At 54.1% G+C, this 19255-nt stretch overlaps 1 non-coding gene and 3 pseudogenes across 1 annotated transcript; all 4 read left to right on the plus strand.

The window, feature by feature from the left end:
• The first annotated feature begins 929 nt into the window (after positions 1-929).
• Positions 930-1113, plus strand: LOC144674399 (U2 spliceosomal RNA). The gene has a single exon (XR_013574531.1). It is a non-coding gene; the product is annotated as a U2 spliceosomal RNA (small nuclear RNA).
• Positions 1114-6458: 5345 nt separating this feature from the next.
• LOC144674404 (U2 spliceosomal RNA) lies at positions 6459-6639 on the plus strand (annotated as a pseudogene).
• Positions 6640-11985: 5346 nt separating this feature from the next.
• On the plus strand, positions 11986-12163 carry LOC144674432 (U2 spliceosomal RNA; annotated as a pseudogene).
• A 5345-nt stretch (positions 12164-17508) lies between these two features.
• Positions 17509-17688, plus strand: LOC144674433 (U2 spliceosomal RNA; annotated as a pseudogene).
• Positions 17689-19255: the final 1567 nt, after the last annotated feature.

Genomic DNA, 19255 nt, shown 5'->3' on the forward strand with positions numbered 1-19255 from the left:
AAGGATGGGTCTGGCCACGCTGCCGCGGAACGCTCCAAGTAGTTGGACCGTGCCGTACCACCTGTCCCTGGTGGAAAAATTTATGCAGAAAAACACCTTTGACCACAAGTCCATCAGGCAGTGGTCAGCACGTAACGTCCTAGAGGCCCTGAGGGATAAGGAGAGGGTGGACCCTGTGGGATGGTTCCCCGAGCAGACTGTCAAAGTCATTTGGCAGAATGCCTCATCGCCAGAACTTTCCAACAAGCACCAAGACGTAGCTTGGCTGGTGGTGAGAAAGGCCCTCCCCGTCAGATCCTTCCTACACGCCAGGAGTCTCACCCCCTCTGCACGATGCCCTCGAGGTGGCTGTGGTGGGGAAGAGACCGTTGTTCACCTCCTTGTGGATTGTGCCTTTGCAAAGAAAGTCTGGAGAGAGATGCAGTGGTTGCTGTCGAGGTTCATCCCGAGCAGTTCTGTGACACAGGACTCTGTGCTCTACGGGCTGTTCCCAGGGACACACACCGAGACAAACATCAACTGCAGCTGGAGGATCATCAACTCGGTGAAAGACGCGCTTTGGTCTGCCCGAAACTTGTTGGTCTTCCAGCACAAAGAGTTGTCCCCGACCGATTGTTGCGGACTGGCACAATCCAAAGTCCAGGACTACGTGCTGAGGGACGCACTAAAGCTTGGGGCAGCTGCCGCAAAGGCGCAATGGGGAAGGGTCGCTGTCTAAGACCTTTCTACCACAGCGCACCGAGAGACTGGGAACTGTTTAGAGCCCCTCGGGCTGTACAGATCAAAATGAAAGGCTGTAAATGACTGTAATATTGTTTGTACTGATGCACCTGGTGATACAATTTGTAAAAGTTTAACCTGGATTGTACCCTTGTAATGTTGTTTTTGAAATGGTTTTGAATGTGATTGAAGATTTTTATGAATAAAGTATATTTTTACAAAAAAAAAAAAAAAAAAGTATCTGTTCTTATCAGTTTAATATCTGATACGTCCCTTATCTGGGGACCATATATTAAATTGATTTTTGGAGCAGGGAGATGGAATAGGGGCTTGCTCCGTCCACTCCACGCATCGACCCGGTATTGCAGTATTTCTGGGAATGGTGCACCACCCCTTTCCAGGGGATTTTCAATGCTAAAAATAGATTTCTTACAAACATCTGCTTTCTTTACTTTTCAACATGCACATCTTTCAAAACACAACTTTCTTTCTTTCTCATCGCTTCTCGGCCTTTTGGCTAAGATCAAGTGTTGCAGGAGCGACACCATGGTCCTGCCGTGGCAAGGTCGGGATGGAAGGGCGATAACCAATCGCAATCCGAATTCATACCGTGGGTTACCTATCACCGTCCGAGTCACGGTGAACCACAGCGACGAAGGAGGATCACCTATGGATCGGGGCTTCTTCACCAGGAGGATCCTGTTGAAGGCGTGCGGCTTCCAAGCTACGGAGATCTTCACCCTGCACGACTCCCGCAAAGGTGGTTATTTCGACGTGACGTTCAAGCAAGTGGCAGACTGCGTCCGGCTCCTGAGGGTGTTCGAGGAGAAGAGAGACCTGCCGGAGATGAAGATCCTGACGGCGGAGCCGCACTTTTCTCTGCCGTTGCAACGGGAACGTGAGGTGATGGTGCATGTGTACAACCCCTTCGTCCCTGTCGCCGACGTGGTCACCTTCCTCACCAGGTACTTCGATAAGGTGGGGAGCGGCACTGAGATTCGAGACGACTTGGGGATCTGGACAGGCAAACGCCTGTTTAAGGTCACGCTAAAGACCGATGGTAAGGGAGCCATTTTCCACCCTCCTTCCAGTTTCGCAATCGGGGGAAACCGTGGCTACCTGGTCTACGCTGGGCAACCCAAGCATTGCCGCTCATGCGGCAAGGCTGGTCATGTGGCGGCCAACTGCAGCGCCTCCCTCTGCAAGATCTGCAAACAGGAAGGGCACCAGACAAAAGACTGCAAACAGGCCAAGTGCTGCAACCTGTGTGGCGAGGCAAGTCACCTCTACAGGACCTGCCCCAAACGCTGCCGTACTTACGCACAGGCAGCCAAAGCCGACCACGGGGAAGCAGAAGAAATGTTCCGTGTCACTCCAACCACCAAGGCCCCCAGGGAGCTCAACGGGACAAAGGAGGACACAGAGAGAGACAAGGTGGAGAAAGAGATTGAGGCAACAGAGAGCCAATCAACAGCACCACCCCCTGAACCTTCCAGTCCTCAGGACAGCGAATCAATGGAGGAGGAGGCAGCAGTGGAAAAGCAGCAGGGGGAGTGGCGGACGGTGAAGAACAAGAAAAGTAAGAGGGAGCGAAGAAGAAGCAAAGGCGTTTCCCAGAGAAGCGGCAAGAGGCGTCTCCCATCCGACACGGATGACAAGGGCAGCAGCTCTTCGGATGAGGAAGTGCCAGAGCGGCACCGACAGAAGAGGCGGCAAAGCTCCAGGGCGTTGGAGGACGAGACACCCGAGCTCCAGAAAATTGGAGACAACAAGGAGACCAACGCACCCCAACTTTGCCTGCAACCTGAGGAGGCCAGTGCACCACAGCCCCTGGAATCTGGGAGCAGTGAGGCAATCATCGCACCCCAGCTCCAGGAAGCCGGGAACAGCAACCCCCCAGAGGGGGTGAGTTTTGGAGAAGCTTCTCCAGCAAAGGTCATCTCAAAATCCGCTCACTACGTGAACCTCCAGATGCCACTGGAGCAGAACACGGCCAAGGAGATCTACCTCAGCCCATCCAAAGTGAAGGAATTTGAGCTCACTACGGGTATGAAGGAGCAGACTAAAGGTCTGGGACTCTCAGAGACAGTGGGTTTGGTAGGAGAATAAATGCTTTAATATGGGTTTAAAGATTGTATCCATAAATGTGCGTAGCATTAAATCTACTACGCGATGTGTTGCGACCTTGGACTACCTTGCCAAGGTCAAAGCTGACCTGTTGTTTCTGCAGGAGTGTGCGATACCGCACCTCAGCTCCTACAGGCAATGGTCACGATGGTGGTCCCACGGGCCATCGATCTGGTCGGGCGGAAACGACTCTCGTTCCTCCGGCCTGGGTATTCTGCTGCGGGGAGGCAACTTCACCGTCTCCGAGGTCAAGGAGGTGGTGGGCGGGCGACTCCTGGTAGCAGACGTAATGTACAAGAACGCTCCACTCCGGTTAATTAACGTGTACGGCCCGGCACAAGGGGCTGAGCGGCTGGAGGTTTTTCAGCAGCTCCCACTGCTGCTGGCGACCTCCAGGCCGGTCATTCTGGGCGGGGACTTCAACTGCATCATCGATGCGGCTGGACGATCCGGCAGGGCCGGAAGCAGATTGGACGCTACGTCCAGATCCCTGATGGAAACAGTTAAGGATGCCAAGCTGCACGACGTCTTCAGCAACCCTGCAGACGGAGCGCAGCGTAGATACACCTGGTCGCGGCCAGACGGGTCCATTCGTTCCAGGATAGACTTCCTGTTTGTGTCCCGTGCATTCACAGTCAGATCCACCGAGGTCAAGCCGGTGTTCTTCTCTGACCACTGCCTCCTACTGGCGGACTGCCACTTGGAGGAAGACCTGAGGGTGGGCAGGGGGGCATGGAAGCTAAATGTGCAACTGCTGACCCCAGAGAACATTGAGGAGCTCAAGAGGGATTACAAAGGTTGGAGAACCGTGAAACCCCTCTTTGAGTCCCTAACACACTGGTGGGAAGTGATCAAGGGAAGCATCAAGAGGTTTTTCATCCTCAAAGGCACCCAGAAAGCTAGAAAGGAACAGAGGGAAATGTCCCGACTCCAGGAAAAGATGCAGAATCTGCTCCGGCTGCGGTCGATGGGGGTCGATGTCAAGGAGGAGCTCCAAGAGGTGAAGGGCCAGCAAGCCTCGCACTTTGCCTCGGAGGCCTCCAAGATCATCTTCCGTTCCAGAGTCCGCTCCGTGGAGCAGGAGGAGACGTGTTCACGTTTCTTCTTCCAAAAGGTACACAGAGAGCGCTCTGTGATCAGCAGCCTGAAGGAAGAAGACGGCTCAGTAAAGTCATCACGGTCCGACATTCTGAGGATCAGCAAATCCTTTTATGGCGGACTGTATGACGTGAAGCCCACGGACAGCACGGCCTCCCAGTCCTTCCTGTCCTCTATCACGGAGGTCCTAGACCACAGTACTCGGGAGAGCCTAGACAAACCGCTAACCCCTGACGAACTGACTAAGGCCCTCGAGTCCTTCGAGAAGAGTAAAACCCCCGGAAGCGACGGCCTGCCGGCGGAGTTGTATTCGGCTCTGTGGGACTTGATCGGCCCAGACCTGCTAGAAGTGTACGAGAGTATGCTCCTGGCCGGCAGCATGTCAGAATCCATGAGGAAAGGCATCATCACCCTCATCTACAAGCACAAGGGGGAAAGGGAGGAAATTAGAAATTGGCGACCCATTTCACTGTTGAATATGGACTATAAGATTCTGTCCAAGGTCATCGCCAACCGGGTCAAATCCACTCTGGAATTGGTGATTCACCCTGACCAGACCTGCTCTGTGCCAGGCAGGAAGATCTCTGACAGCCTGGCGCTGCTCAGGGATACGATTGCCTATGTACAGGACAGGGGTGTGGATACCTGCCTCATCAGCTTGGATCAGGAGAAGGCCTTTGACAGAATATCGCACACCTACATGGGGGATGTGCTCTCCAAAATGGGCTTTGGGGAGGGAATTCGAAATTGGATCCAACTGCTCTACACTAACATCAGTAGCGCAGTCTCAATCAATGGGTGGGAAACAGATAGCTTTCCGATTAAATCTGGAGTCAGGCAGGGCTGCCCTCTCTCGCCTGTCCTTTTTGTGTGCTGCATAGAACCCTTTGCCGAGTCCATCAGGAAGGATCCGGGCATAAGAGGAGTGACGATCCCAGGCAGTGGAGGCACTCAGGTAAAAGCCTCCCTGTACATGGACGACGTCGCCGCCTTCTGCTCGGATCCGCTGTCGGTGCGCAGACTGATGCACGTCTGCGACCAGTTCGAACTGGCCTCGGGAGCCAAGGTAAATCGTGGGAAGAGCGAGGCCATGTTCTTTGGGAAGTGGGCTGACCGATCCTTTGTCCCCTTCACTGTCAGGGCTGACGGCCTGAAGGTGCTGGGGATATGGTTCGGAGGGACCGGGGCATGCGTTAGAAACTGGAAGGAGCGAGTGGCTATGGTGAAAAGGAAACTGGGCATGTGGGAGCGACGCTCCCTCTCCATTGCGGGTAAGAACCTGGTCATCAGGTGTGAGGTACTCTCGCTGTTGCTGTACGTGGCGCAGGTCCGGCCCATTCCACACTCCTGCGCGATGGCGATCACTCGAGCCATCTTCCGCTTTATCTGGAGGTCGAAAATGGATCGTGTCTGCAGGGACGCGATGTACAAGCCTCTAGATAAAGGGGGAAAAAACGTGCCCAACATCGCCCTCATACTGATGGCCACCTTTGTGTGCGGCTGCATCAAGCGGTGCGTAGACCCTCAGTACGCAAACACCAAGTGTCACTACGTGCTGAGGTTCTACCTGTCCCCGGTGTTGCGAAGGATGGGTCTGGCCACGCTGCCGCGGAACGCTCCAAGTAGTTGGACCGTGCCGTACCACCTGTCCCTGGTGGAAAAATTTATGCAGAAAAACACCTTTGACCACAAGTCCATCAGGCAGTGGTCAGCACGTAACGTCCTAGAGGCCCTGAGGGATAAGGAGAGGGTGGACCCTGTGGGATGGTTCCCCGAGCAGACTGTCAAAGTCATTTGGCAGAATGCCTCATCGCCAGAACTTTCCAACAAGCACCAAGACGTAGCTTGGCTGGTGGTGAGAAAGGCCCTCCCCGTCAGATCCTTCCTACACGCCAGGAGTCTCACCCCCTCTGCACGATGCCCTCGAGGTGGCTGTGGTGGGGAAGAGACCGTTGTTCACCTCCTTGTGGATTGTGCCTTTGCAAAGAAAGTCTGGAGAGAGATGCAGTGGTTGCTGTCGAGGTTCATCCCGAGCAGTTCTGTGACACAGGACTCTGTGCTCTACGGGCTGTTCCCAGGGACACACACCGAGACAAACATCGACTGCAGCTGGAGGATCATCAACTCGGTGAAAGACGCGCTTTGGTCTGCCCGAAACTTGTTGGTCTTCCAGCACAAAGAGTTGTCCCCGACCGATTGTTGCGGACTGGCACAATCCAAAGTCCAGGACTACGTGCTGAGGGACGCACTAAAGCTTGGGGCAGCTGCCGCAAAGGCGCAATGGGGAAGGGTCGCTGTCTAAGACCTTTCTACCACAGCGCACCGAGAGACTGGGAACTGTTTAGAGCCCCTCGGGCTGTACAGATCAAAATGAAAGGCTGTAAATGACTGTAATATTGTTTGTACTGATGCACCTGGTGATACATTTTGTAAAAGTTTAACCTGGATTGTACCCTTGTAATGTTGTTTTTGAAATGGTTTTGAATGTGATTGAAGATTTTTATGAATAAAGTATATTTTTACAAAAAAAAAAAAAAAAAATCTGTTCTTATCAGTTTAATATCTGATACGTCCCTTATCTGGGGACCATATATTAAATTGATTTTTGGAGCAGGGAGATGGAATAGGGGCTTGCTCCGTCCACTCCACGCATCGACCCGGTATTGCAGTATTTCTGGGAATGGTGCACCACCCCTTTCCAGGGGATTTTCAATGCTAAAAATAGATTTCTTACAAACATCTGCTTTCTTTACTTTTCAACATGCACATCTTTCAAAACACAACTTTCTTTCTTTCTCATCGCTTCTCGGCCTTTTGGCTAAGATCAAGTGTTGCAGGAGCGACACCATGGTCCTGCCGTGGCAAGGTCGGGATGGAAGGGCGATAACCAATCGCAATCCGAATTCATACCGTGGGTTACCTATCACCGTCCGAGTCACGGTGAACCACAGCGACGAAGGAGGATCACCTATGGATCGGGGCTTCTTCACCAGGAGGATCCTGTTGAAGGCGTGCGGCTTCCAAGCTACGGAGATCTTCACCCTGCACGACTCCCGCAAAGGTGGTTATTTCGACGTGACGTTCAAGCAAGTGGCAGACTGCGTCCGGCTCCTGAGGGTGTTCGAGGAGAAGAGAGACCTGCCGGAGATGAAGATCCTGACGGCGGAGCCGCACTTTTCTCTGCCGTTGCAACGGGAACGTGAGGTGATGGTGCATGTGTACAACCCCTTCGTCCCTGTCGCCGACGTGGTCACCTTCCTCACCAGGTACTTCGATAAGGTGGGGAGCGGCACTGAGATTCGAGACGACTTGGGGATCTGGACAGGCAAACGCCTGTTTAAGGTCACGCTAAAGACCGATGGTAAGGGAGCCATTTTCCACCCTCCTTCCAGTTTCGCAATCGGGGGAAACCGTGGCTACCTGGTCTACGCTGGGCAACCCAAGCATTGCCGCTCATGCGGCAAGGCTGGTCATGTGGCGGCCAACTGCAGCGCCTCCCTCTGCAAGATCTGCAAACAGGAAGGGCACCAGACAAAAGACTGCAAACAGGCCAAGTGCTGCAACCTGTGTGGCGAGGCAAGTCACCTCTACAGGACCTGCCCCAAACGCTGCCGTACTTACGCACAGGCAGCCAAAGCCGACCACGGGGAAGCAGAAGAAATGTTCCGTGTCACTCCAACCACCAAGGCCCCCAGGGAGCTCAACGGGACAAAGGAGGACACAGAGAGAGACAAGGTGGAGAAAGAGATTGAGGCAACAGAGAGCCAATCAACAGCACTACCCCCTGAACCTTCCAGTCCTCAGGACAGCGAATCAATGGAGGAGGAGGCAGCAGTGGAAAAGCAGCAGGGGGAGTGGCGGACGGTGAAGAACAAGAAAAGTAAGAGGGAGCGAAGAAGAAGCAAAGGCGTTTCCCAGAGAAGCGGCAAGAGGCGTCTCCCATCCGACACGGAGGACAAGGGCAGCAGCTCTTCGGATGATGAAGTGCCAGAGCGGCACCGACAGAAGAGGCGGCAAAGCTCCAGGGCGTTGGAGGACGAGACACCCGAGCTCCAGAAAATTGGAGACAACAAGGAGACCAGCGCACCCCAACTTGGCCTGCAACCTGAGGAGGCCAGTGCACCACAGCCCCTGGAATCTGGGAGCAGTGAGGCAATCATCGCACCCCAGCTCCAGGAAGCCGGGAACAGCAACCCCCCAGAGGGGGTGAGTTTTGGAGAAGCTTCTCCAGCAAAGGTCATCTCAAAATCCGCTCACTACGTGAACCTCCAGATGCCACCGGAGCAGAACACGGCCAAGGAGATCTACCTCAGCCCATCCAAAGTGAAGGAATTTGAGCTCACTACGGGTATGAAGGAGCAGACTAAAGGTCTGGGACTCTCAGAGACAGTGGGTTTGGTAGGAGAATAAATGCTTTAATATGGGTTTAAAGATTGTATCCATAAATGTGCGTAGCATTAAATCTACTACGCGATGTGTTGCGACCTTGGACTACCTTGCCAAGGTCAAAGCTGACCTGTTGTTTCTGCAGGAGTGTGCGATACCGCACCTCAGCTCCTACAGGCAATGGTCACGATGGTGGTCCCACGGGCCATCGATCTGGTCGGGCGGAAACGACTCTCGTTCCTCCGGCCTGGGTATTCTGCTGCGGGGAGGCAACTTCACCGTCTCCGAGGTCAAGGAGGTGGTGGGCGGGCGACTCCTGGTAGCAGACGTAATGTACAAGAACGCTCCACTCCGGTTAATTAACGTGTACGGCCCGGCACAAGGGGCTGAGCGGCTGGAGGTTTTTCAGCAGCTCCCACTGCTGCTGGCGACCTCCAGGCCGGTCATTCTGGGCGGGGACTTCAACTGCATCATCGATGCGGCTGGACGATCCGGCAGGGCCGGAAGCAGATTGGACGCTACGTCCAGATCCCTGATGGAAACAGTTAAGGATGCCAAGCTGCACGACGTCTTCAGCAACCCTGCAGACGGAGCGCAGCGTAGATACACCTGGTCGCGGCCAGACGGGTCCATTCGTTCCAGGATAGACTTCCTGTTTGTGTCCCGTGCATTCACAGTCAGATCCACCGAGGTCAAGCCGGTGTTCTTCTCTGACCACTGCCTCCTACTGGCGGACTGCCACTTGGAGGAAGACCTGAGGGTGGGCAGGGGGGCATGGAAGCTAAATGTGCAACTGCTGACCCCAGAGAACATTGAGGAGCTCAAGAGGGATTACAAAGGTTGGAGAACCGTGAAACCCCTCTTTGAGTCCCTGACACACTGGTGGGAAGTGATCAAGGGAAGCATCAAGAGGTTTTTCATCCTCAAAGGCACCCAGAAAGCTAGAAAGGAACAGAGGGAAATGTCCCGACTCCAGGAAAAGATGCAGAATCTGCTGCGGCTGCGGTCGATGGGGGTCGATGTCAAGGAGGAGCTCCAAGAGGTGAAGGGCCAGCAAGCCTCGCACTTTGCCTCGGAGGCCTCCAAGATCATCTTCCGTTCCAGAGTCCGCTCCGTGGAGCAGGATGAGACGTGCTCACGTTTCTTCTTCCAAAAGGTACACAGAGAGCGCTCTGTGATCAGCAGCCTGAAGGAAGAAGACGGCTCAGTAAAGTCATCACGGTCCGACATTCTGAGGATCAGCAAATCCTTTTATGCCGGACTGTATGACGTGAAGCCCACGGACAGCACGGCCTCCCAGTCCTTCCTGTCCTCTATCACGGAGGTCCTAGACCACAGTACGCGGGAGAGCCTAGACAAACCGCTAACTCCTGACGAACTGACTAAGGCCCTCGAGTCCTTCGAGAAGAGTAAAACCCCCGGAAGCGACGGCCTGCCGGCGGAGTTGTATTCGGCTCTGTGGGACTTGATCGGCCCAGACCTGCTAGAAGTGTACGAGAGTATGCTCCTGGCCGGCAGCATGTCAGAATCCATGAGGAAAGGCATCATCACCCTCATCTACAAGCACAAGGGGGAAAGGGAGGAAATTAGAAATTGGCGACCCATTTCACTGTTGAATATGGACTATAAGATTCTGTCCAAGGTCATCGCCAACCGGGTCAAATCCGCTCTGGAATTGGTGATTCACCCTGACCAGACCTGCTCTGTGCCAGGCAGGAAGATCTCTGACAGCCTGGCGCTGCTCAGGGATACGATTGCCTATGTACAGGACAGGGGTGTGGATACCTGCCTCATCAGCTTGGATCAGGAGAAGGCCTTTGACAGAATATCGCACACCTACATGGGGGATGTGCTCTCCAAAATGGGCTTTGGGGAGGGAATTCGAAATTGGATCCAACTGCTCTACACTAACATCAGTAGCGCAGTCTCAATCAATGGGTGGGAAACAGATAGCTTTCCGATTAAATCTGGAGTCAGGCAGGGCTGCCCTCTCTCGCCTGTCCTTTTCGTGTGCTGCATAGAACCCTTTGCCGAGTCCATCAGGAAGGATCCGGGCATAAGAGGAGTGACGATCCCAGGCAGTGGAGGCACTCAGGTAAAAGCCTCCCTGTACATGGACGACGTCGCCGTCTTCTGCTCGGATCCGCTGTCGGTGCGCAGACTGATGCACGTCTGCGACCAGTTCGAACTGGCCTCGGGAGCCAAGGTAAATCGTGGGAAGAGCGAGGCCATGTTCTTTGGGAAGTGGGCTGACCGATCCTTTGTCCCCTTCACTGTCAGGGCTGACGGCCTGAAGGTGCTGGGGATATGGTTCGGAGGGACCGGGGCATGCGTTAGAAACTGGAAGGAGCGAGTGGCTATGGTGAAAAGGAAACTGGGCATGTGGGAGCGACGCTCCCTCTCCATTGCGGGTAAGAACCTGGTCATCAGGTGTGAGGTACTCTCGCTGTTGCTGTACGTGGCGCAGGTCTGGCCCATTCCACACTCCTGCGCGATGGCGATCACTCGAGCCATCTTCCGCTTTATCTGGAGGTCGAAAATGGATCGTGTCTGCAGGGACGCGATGTACAAGCCTCTAGATAAAGGGGGAAAAAACGTGCCCAACATCGCCCTCACACTGATGGCCACCTTTGTGTGCGGCTGCATCAAGCGGTGCGTAGACCCTCAGTACGCAAACACCAAGTGTCACTACGTGCTGAGGTTCTACCTGTCCCCGGTGTTGCGAAGGATGGGTCTGGCCACGCTGCCGCGGAACGCTCCAAGTAGTTGGACCGTGCCGTACCACCTGTCCCTGGTGGAAAAATTTATGCAGAAAAACACCTTTGACCACAAGTCCATCAGGCAGTGGTCAGCACGTAACGTCCTAGAGGCCCTGAGGGATAAGGAGAGGGTGGACCCTGTGGGATGGTTCCCCGAGCAGACTGTCAAAGTCATTTGGCAGAATGCCTCATCGCCAGAACTTTCCAACAAGCACCAAGACGTAGCTTGGCTGGTGGTGAGAAAGGCCCTCCCCGTCAGATCCTTCCTACACGCCAGGAGTCTCACCCCCTCTGCACGATGCCCTCGAGGTGGCTGTGGTGGGGAAGAGACCGTTGTTCACCTCCTTGTGGATTGTGCCTTTGCAAAGAAAGTCTGGAGAGAGATGCAGTGGTTGCTGTCGAGGTTCATCCCGAGCAGTTCTGTGACACAGGACTCTGTGCTCTACGGGCTGTTCCCAGGGACACACACCGAGACAAACATCGACTGCAGCTGGAGGATCATCAACTCGGTGAAAGACGCGCTTTGGTCTGCCCGAAACTTGTTGGTCTTCCAGCACAAAGAGTTGTCCCCGACCGATTGTTGCGGACTGGCACAATCCAAAGTCCAGGACTACGTGCTGAGGGACGCACTAAAGCTTGGGGCAGCTGCCGCAAAGGCGCAATGGGGAAGGGTCGCTGTCTAAGACCTTTCTACCACAGCGCACCGAGAGACTGGGAACTGTTTAGAGCCCCTCGGGCTGTACAAATCAAAATGAAAGGCTGTAAATGACTGTAATATTGTTTGTACTGATGCACCTGGTGATACAATTTGTAAAAGTTTAACCTGGATTGTACCCTTGTAATGTTGTTTTTGAAATGGTTTTGAATGTGATTGAAGATTTTTTATGAATAAAGTATATTTTTACAAAAAAAAAAAAAAATCTGTTCTTATCAGTTTAATATCTGATACGTCCCTTATCTGGGGACCATATATTAAATTGATTTTTGGAGCAGGGAGATGGAATAGGGGCTTGCTCCGTCCACTCCACGCATCGACCCGGTATTGCAGTATTTCTGGGAATGGTGCACCACCCCTTTCCAGGGGATTTTCAATGCTAAAAATAGATTTCTTACAAACATCTGCTTTCTTTACTTTTCAACATGCACATCTTTCAAAACACAACTTTCTTTCTTTCTCATCGCTTCTCGGCCTTTTGGCTAAGATCAAGTGTTGCAGGAGCGACACCATGGTCCTGCCATGGCAAGGTCGGGATGGAAGGGCGATAACCAATCGCAATCCGAATTCATACCGTGGGTTACCTATCACCGTCCGAGTCACGGTGAACCACAGCGACGAAGGAGGATCACCTATGGATCGGGGCTTCTTCACCAGGAGGATCCTGTTGAAGGCGTGCGGCTTCCAAGCTACGGAGATCTTCACCCTGCACGACTCCCGCAAAGGTGGTTATTTCGACGTGACGTTCAAGCAAGTGGCAGACTGCGTCCGGCTCCTGAGGGTGTTCGAGGAGAAGAGAGACCTGCCGGAGATGAAGATCCTGACGGCGGAGCCGCACTTTTCTCTGCCGTTGCAACGGGAACGTGAGGTGATGGTGCATGTGTACAACCCCTTCGTCCCTGTCGCCGACGTGGTCACCTTCCTCACCAGGTACTTCGATAAGGTGGGGAGCGGCACTGAGATTCGAGACGACTTGGGGATCTGGACAGGCAAACGCCTGTTTAAGGTCACGCTAAAGACCGATGGTAAGGGAGCCATTTTCCACCCTCCTTCCAGTTTCGCAATCGGGGGAAACCGTGGCTACCTGGTCTACGCTGGGCAACCCAAGCATTGCCGCTCATGCGGCAAGGCTGGTCATGTGGCGGCCAACTGCAGCGCCTCCCTCTGCAAGATCTGCAAACAGGAAGGGCACCAGACAAAAGACTGCAAACAGGCCAAGTGCTGCAACCTGTGTGGCGAGGCAAGTCACCTCTACAGGACCTGCCCCAAACGCTGCCGTACTTACGCACAGGCAGCCAAAGCCGACCAGGGGGAAGCAGAAGAAATGTTCCGTGTCACTCCAACCACCAAGGCCCCCAGGGAGCTCAACGGGACAAAGGAGGACACAGAGAGAGACAAGGTGGAGAAAGAGATTGAGGCAGCAGAGAGCCAATCAACAGCACTACCCCCTGAACCTCCCAGTCCTCAGGCCAGCGAATCAATGGAGGAGGAGGCAGCAGTGGAAAAGCAGCAGGGGGAGTGGCGGACGGTGAAGAACAAGAAAAGTAAGAGGGAGCGAAGAAGAAGCAAAGGCGTTTCCCAGAGAAGCGGCAAGAGGCGTCTCCCATCCGACACGGATGACAAGGGCAGCAGCTCTTCGGATGAGGAAGTGCCAGAGCGGCACCGACAGAAGAGGCGGCAAAGCTCCAGGGCGTTGGAGGACGAGACACCCGAGCTCCAGAAAATTGGAGACAACAAGGAGACCAACGCACCCCAACTTTGCCTGCAACCTGAGGAGGCCAGTGCACCACAGCCCCTGGAATCTGGGAGCAGTGAGGCAATCATCGCACCCCAGCTCCAGGAAGCCGGGAACAGCAACCCCCCAGAGGGGGTGAGTTTTGGAGAAGCTTCTCCAGCAAAGGTCATCTCAAAATCCGCTCACTACGTGAACCTCCAGATGCCACCGGAGCAGAACACGGCCAAGGAGATCTACCTCAGCCCATCCAAAGTGAAGGAATTTGAGCTCACTACGGGTATGAAGGAGCAGACTAAAGGTCTGGGACTCTCAGAGACAGTGGGTTTGGTAGGAGAATAAATGCTTTAATATGGGTTTAAAGATTGTATCCATAAATGTGCGTAGCATTAAATCTACTACGCGATGTGTTGCGACCTTGGACTACCTTGCCAAGGTCAAAGCTGACCTGTTGTTTCTGCAGGAGTGTGCGATACCGCACCTCAGCTCCTACAGGCAATGGTCACGATGGTGGTCCCACGGGCCATCGATCTGGTCGGGCGGAAACGACTCTCGTTCCTCCGGCCTGGGTATTCTGCTGCGGGGAGGCAACTTCACCGTCTCCGAGGTCAAGGAGGTGGTGGGCGGGCGACTCCTGGTAGCAGACGTAATGTACAAGAACGCTCCACTCCGGTTAATTAACGTGTACGGCCCGGCACAAGGGGCTGAGCGGCTGGAGGTTTTTCAGCAGCTCCCACTGCTGCTGGCGACCTCCAGGCCGGTCATTCTGGGCGGGGACTTCAACTGCATCATCGATGCGGCTGGACGATCCGGCAGGGCCGGAAGCAGATTGGACGCTACGTCCAGATCCCTGATGGAAACAGTTAAGGATGCCAAGCTGCACGACGTCTTCAGCAACCCTGCAGACGGAGCGCAGCGTAGATACACCTGGTCGCGGCCAGACGGGTCCATTCGTTCCAGGATAGACTTCCTGTTTGTGTCCCGTGCATTCACAGTCAGATCCACCGAGGTCAAGCCGGTGTTCTTCTCTGACCACTGCCTCCTACTGGCGGACTGCCACTTGGAGGAAGACCTGAGGGTGGGCAGGGGGGCATGGAAGCTAAATGTGCAACTGCTGACCCCAGAGAACATTGAGGAGCTCAAGAGGGATTACAAAGGTTGGAGAACCGTGAAACCCCTCTTTGAGTCCCTGACACACTGGTGGGAAGTGATCAAGGGAAGCATCAAGAGGTTTTTCATCCTCAAAGGCACCCAGAAAGCTAGAAAGGAACAGAGGGAAATGTCCCGACTCCAGGAAAAGATGCAGAATCTGCTCCGGCTGCGGTCGATGGGGGTCGATGTCAAGGAGGAGCTCCAAGAGGTGAAGGGCCAGCAAGCCTCGCACTTTGCCTCGGAGGCCTCCAAGATCATCTTCCGTTCCAGAGTCCGCTCCGTGGAGCAGGATGAGACGTGCTCACGTTTCTTCTTCCAAAAGGTACACAGAGAGCGCTCTGTGATCAGCAGCCTGAAGGAAGAAGACGGCTCAGTAAAGTCATCACGGTCCGACATTCTGAGGATCAGCAAATCCTTTTATGCCGGACTGTATGACGTGAAGCCCACGGACAGCACGGCCTCCCAGTCCTTCCTGTCCTCTATCACGGAGGTCCTAGACCACAGTACGCGGGAGAGCCTAGACAAACCGCTAACTCCTGACGAACTGACTAAGGCCCTCGAGTCCTTCGAGAAGAGTAAAACCCCCGGAAGCGACGGCCTGCCGGCGGAGTTGTATTCGGCTCTGTGGGACTTGATCGGCCCAGACCTGCTAGAAGTGTACGAGAGTATGCTCCTGGCCGGCAGCATGTCAGAATCCATGAGGAAAGGCATCATCACCCTCATCTACAAGCACAAGGGGGAAAGGGAGGAAATTAGAAATTGGCGACCCATTTCACTGTTGAATGTGGACTATAAGATTCTGTCCAAGGTCATCGCCAACCGGGTCAAATCCGCTCTGGAATTGGTGATTCACCCTGACCAGACCTGCTCTGTGCCAGGCAGGAAGATCTCTGACAGCCTGGCGCTGCTCAGGGATACGATTGCCTATGTACAGGACAGGGGTGTGGATACCTGCCTCATCAGCTTGGATCAGGAGAAGGCCTTTGACAGAATATCGCACACCTACATGGGGGATGTGCTCTCCAAAATGGGCTTTGGGGAGGGAATTCGAAATTGGATCCAACTGCTCTACACTAACATCAGTAGCGCAGTCTCAATCAATGGGTGGGAAACAGATAGCTTTCCGATTAAATCTGGAGTCAGGCAGGGCTGCCCTCTCTCGCCTGTCCTTTTTGTGTGCTGCATAGAACCCTTTGCCGAGTCCATCAGGAAGGATCCGGGCATAAGAGGAGTGACGATCCCAGGCAGTGGAGGCACTCAGGTAAAAGCCTCCCTGTACATGGACGACGTCGCCGTCTTCTGCTCGGATCCGCTGTCGGTGCGCAGACTGATGCACGTCTGCGACCAGTTCGAACTGGCCTCGGGAGCCAAGGTAAATCGTGGGAAGAGCGAGGCCATGTTCTTTGGGAACTGGGCTGACCGATCCTTTGTCCCCTTCACTGTCAGGGCTGACGGCCTGAAGGTGCTGGGGATATGGTTCGGAGGGACCGGGGCATGCGTTAGAAACTGGAAGGAGCGAGTGGCTATGGTGAAAAGGAAACTGGGCATGTGGGAGCGACGCTCCCTCTCCATTGCGGGTAAGAACCTGGTCATCAGGTGTGAGGTACTCTCGCTGTTGCTGTACGTGGCGCAGGTCTGGCCCATTCCACACTCCTGCGCGATGGCGATCACTCGAGCCATCTTCCGCTTTATCTGGAGGTCGAAAATGGATCGTGTCTGCAGGGACGCGATGTACAAGCCTCTAGATAAAGGGGGAAAAAACGTGCCCAACATCGCCCTCATACTGATGGCCACCTTTGTGTGCGGCTGCATCAAGCGGTGCGTAGACCCTCAGTACGCAAACACCAAGTGTCACTACGTGCTGAGGTTCTACCTGTCCCCGGTGTTGCGAAGGATGGGTCTGGCCACGCTGCCGCGGAACGCTCCAAGTAGTTGGACCGTGCCGTACCACCTGTCCCTGGTGGAAAAATTTATGCAGAAAAACACCTTTGACCACAAGTCCATCAGGCAGTGGTCAGCACGTAACGTCCTAGAGGCCCTGAGGGATAAGGAGAGGGTGGACCCTGTGGGATGGTTCCCCGAGCAGACCGTCAAAGTCATTTGGCAGAATGCCTCATCGCCAGAACTTTCCAACAAGCACCAAGACGTAGCTTGGCTGGTGGTGAGAAAGGCCCTCCCCGTCAGATCCTTCCTACACGCCAGGAGTCTCACCCCCTCTGCACGATGCCCTCGAGGTGGCTGTGGTGGGGAAGAGACCGTTGTTCACCTCCTTGTGGATTGTGCCTTTGCAAAGAAAGTCTGGAGAGAGATGCAGTGGTTGCTGTCGAGGTTCATCCCGAGCAGTTCTGTGACACAGGACTCTGTGCTCTTCGGGCTGTTCCCAGGGACACACACCGAGACAAACATCAACTGCAGCTGGAGGATCATCAACTCGGTGAAAGACGCGCTTTGGTCTGCCCGAAACTTGTTGGTCTTCCAGCACAAAGAGTTGTCCCCGACCGATTGTTGCGGACTGGCACAATCCAAAGTCCAGGACTACGTGCTGAGGGACGCACTAAAGCTTGGGGCAGCTGCCGCAAAGGCGCAATGGGGAAGGGTCGCTGTCTAAGACCTTTCTACCACAGCGCACCGAGAGACTGGGAACTGTTTAGAGCCCCTCGGGCTGTACAGATCAAAATGAAAGGCTGTAAATGACTGTAATATTGTTTGTACTGATGCACCTGGTGATACATTTTGTAAAAGTTTAACCTGGATTGTACCCTTGTAATGTTGTTTTTGAAATGGTTTTGAATGTGATTGAAGATTTTTATGAATAAAGTATATTTTTACAAAAAAAAAAAAAAAAATCTGTTCTTATCAGTTTAATATCTGATACGTCCCTTATCTGGGGACCATATATTAAATTGATTTTTGGAGCAGGGAGATGGAATAGGGGCTTGCTCCGTCCACTCCACGCATCGACCCGGTATTGCAGTATTTCTGGGAATGGTGCACCACCCCTTTCCAGGGGATTTTCAATGCTAAAAATAGATTTCTTACAAACATCTGCTTTCTTTACTTTTCAACATGCACATCTTTCAAAACACAACTTTCTTTCTTTCTCATCGCTTCTCGGCCTTTCGGCTAAGATCAAGTGTTGCAGGGGCGACACCATGGTCCTGCCAAGGCAAGGTCGGGATGGAAGGCCGATAACCAATCGCAATCCGAATTCATACCGTGGGTTACCTATCACCGTCCGAGTCACGGTGAACCACAGCGACGAAGGAGGATCACCTATGGATCGGGGCTTCTTCACCAGGAGGATCCTGTTGAAGGCGTGCGGCTTCCAAGCTACGGAGATCTTCACCCTGCATGACTCCCGCAAAGGTGGTTATTTTGACGTGACGTTCAAGCGGGTGGCAGACTGCGTCCGGCTCCTGAGGGTGTTCGAGGAGAAGAGAGACCTGCCGGAGATGAAGATCCTGACGGCGGAGCCGCACTTTTCTCTGCCGTTGCAACGGGAACGTGAGGTGATGGTGCATGTGTACAACCCCTTCGTCCCTGTCGCCGACGTGGTCACCTTCCTCACCAGGTACTTCGATAAGGTGGGGAGCGGCACCGAGATTCGAGACGACTTCGGGATCTGGACAGGCAAACACCTGTTTAAGGTCACGCTAAAGACCGATGGTAAGGGAGCCATTTTCCACCCTCCTTCCAGTTTCGCTATCGGGGGAAACCGGGGCTACCTGGTCTACGCTGGGCAACCCAAGCATTGTCGCTCATGCGGCAAGGCTGGCCATGTGGCGGCCAACTGCAGCGCCTCCCTCTGCAAGATCTGCAAACAGGAAGGGCACCAGACAAAAGACTGCAAACAGGCCAAGTGCTGGAACCTGTGTGGCGAGGCAAGTCACCTCTACAGGACCTGCCCCAAACGCTGCCGTACCTACGCACAGGCAGCCAAAGCCGACCACGGGGAAGCAGAAGAAATGTTCCGTGTCACTCCAACCACCAAGGCCCCCAGGGAGCTCAACGGGACAAAGGAGGACACAGAGAGAGACAAGGTGGAGAAAGAGATTGAGGCAACAGAGAGCCAATCAACAGCACTACCCCCTGAACCTTCCAGTCCTCAGGACAGCGAATCAATGGAGGAGGAGGCAGCAGTGGAAAAGCAGCAGGGGGAGTGGCGGACGGTGAAGAACAAGAAAAGTAAGAGGGAGCGAAGAAGAAGCAAAGGCGTTTCCCAGAGAAGCGGCAAGAGGCGTCTCCCATCCGACACGGATGACAAGGGCAGCAGCTCTTCGGATGATGAAGTGCCAGAGCGGCACCGACAGAAGAGGCGGCAAAGCTCCAGGGCGTTGGAGGACGAGACACCCGAGCTCCAGAAAATTGGAGACAACAAGGAGACCAACGCACCCCAACTTTGCCTGCAACCTGAGGAGGCCAGTGCACCACAGCCCCTGGAATCTGGGAGCAGTGAGGCAATCATCGCACCCCAGCTCCAGGAAGCCGGGAACAGCAACCCCCCAGAGGGGGTGAGTTTTGGAGAAGCTTCTCCAGCAAAGGTCATCTCAAAATCCGCTCACTACG

This window comes from Cetorhinus maximus, unplaced genomic scaffold (genome assembly GCF_964194155.1).
Source record: "Cetorhinus maximus unplaced genomic scaffold, sCetMax3.hap1.1 HAP1_SCAFFOLD_651, whole genome shotgun sequence".
Taxonomy (NCBI): domain Eukaryota; kingdom Metazoa; phylum Chordata; class Chondrichthyes; order Lamniformes; family Cetorhinidae; genus Cetorhinus; species Cetorhinus maximus.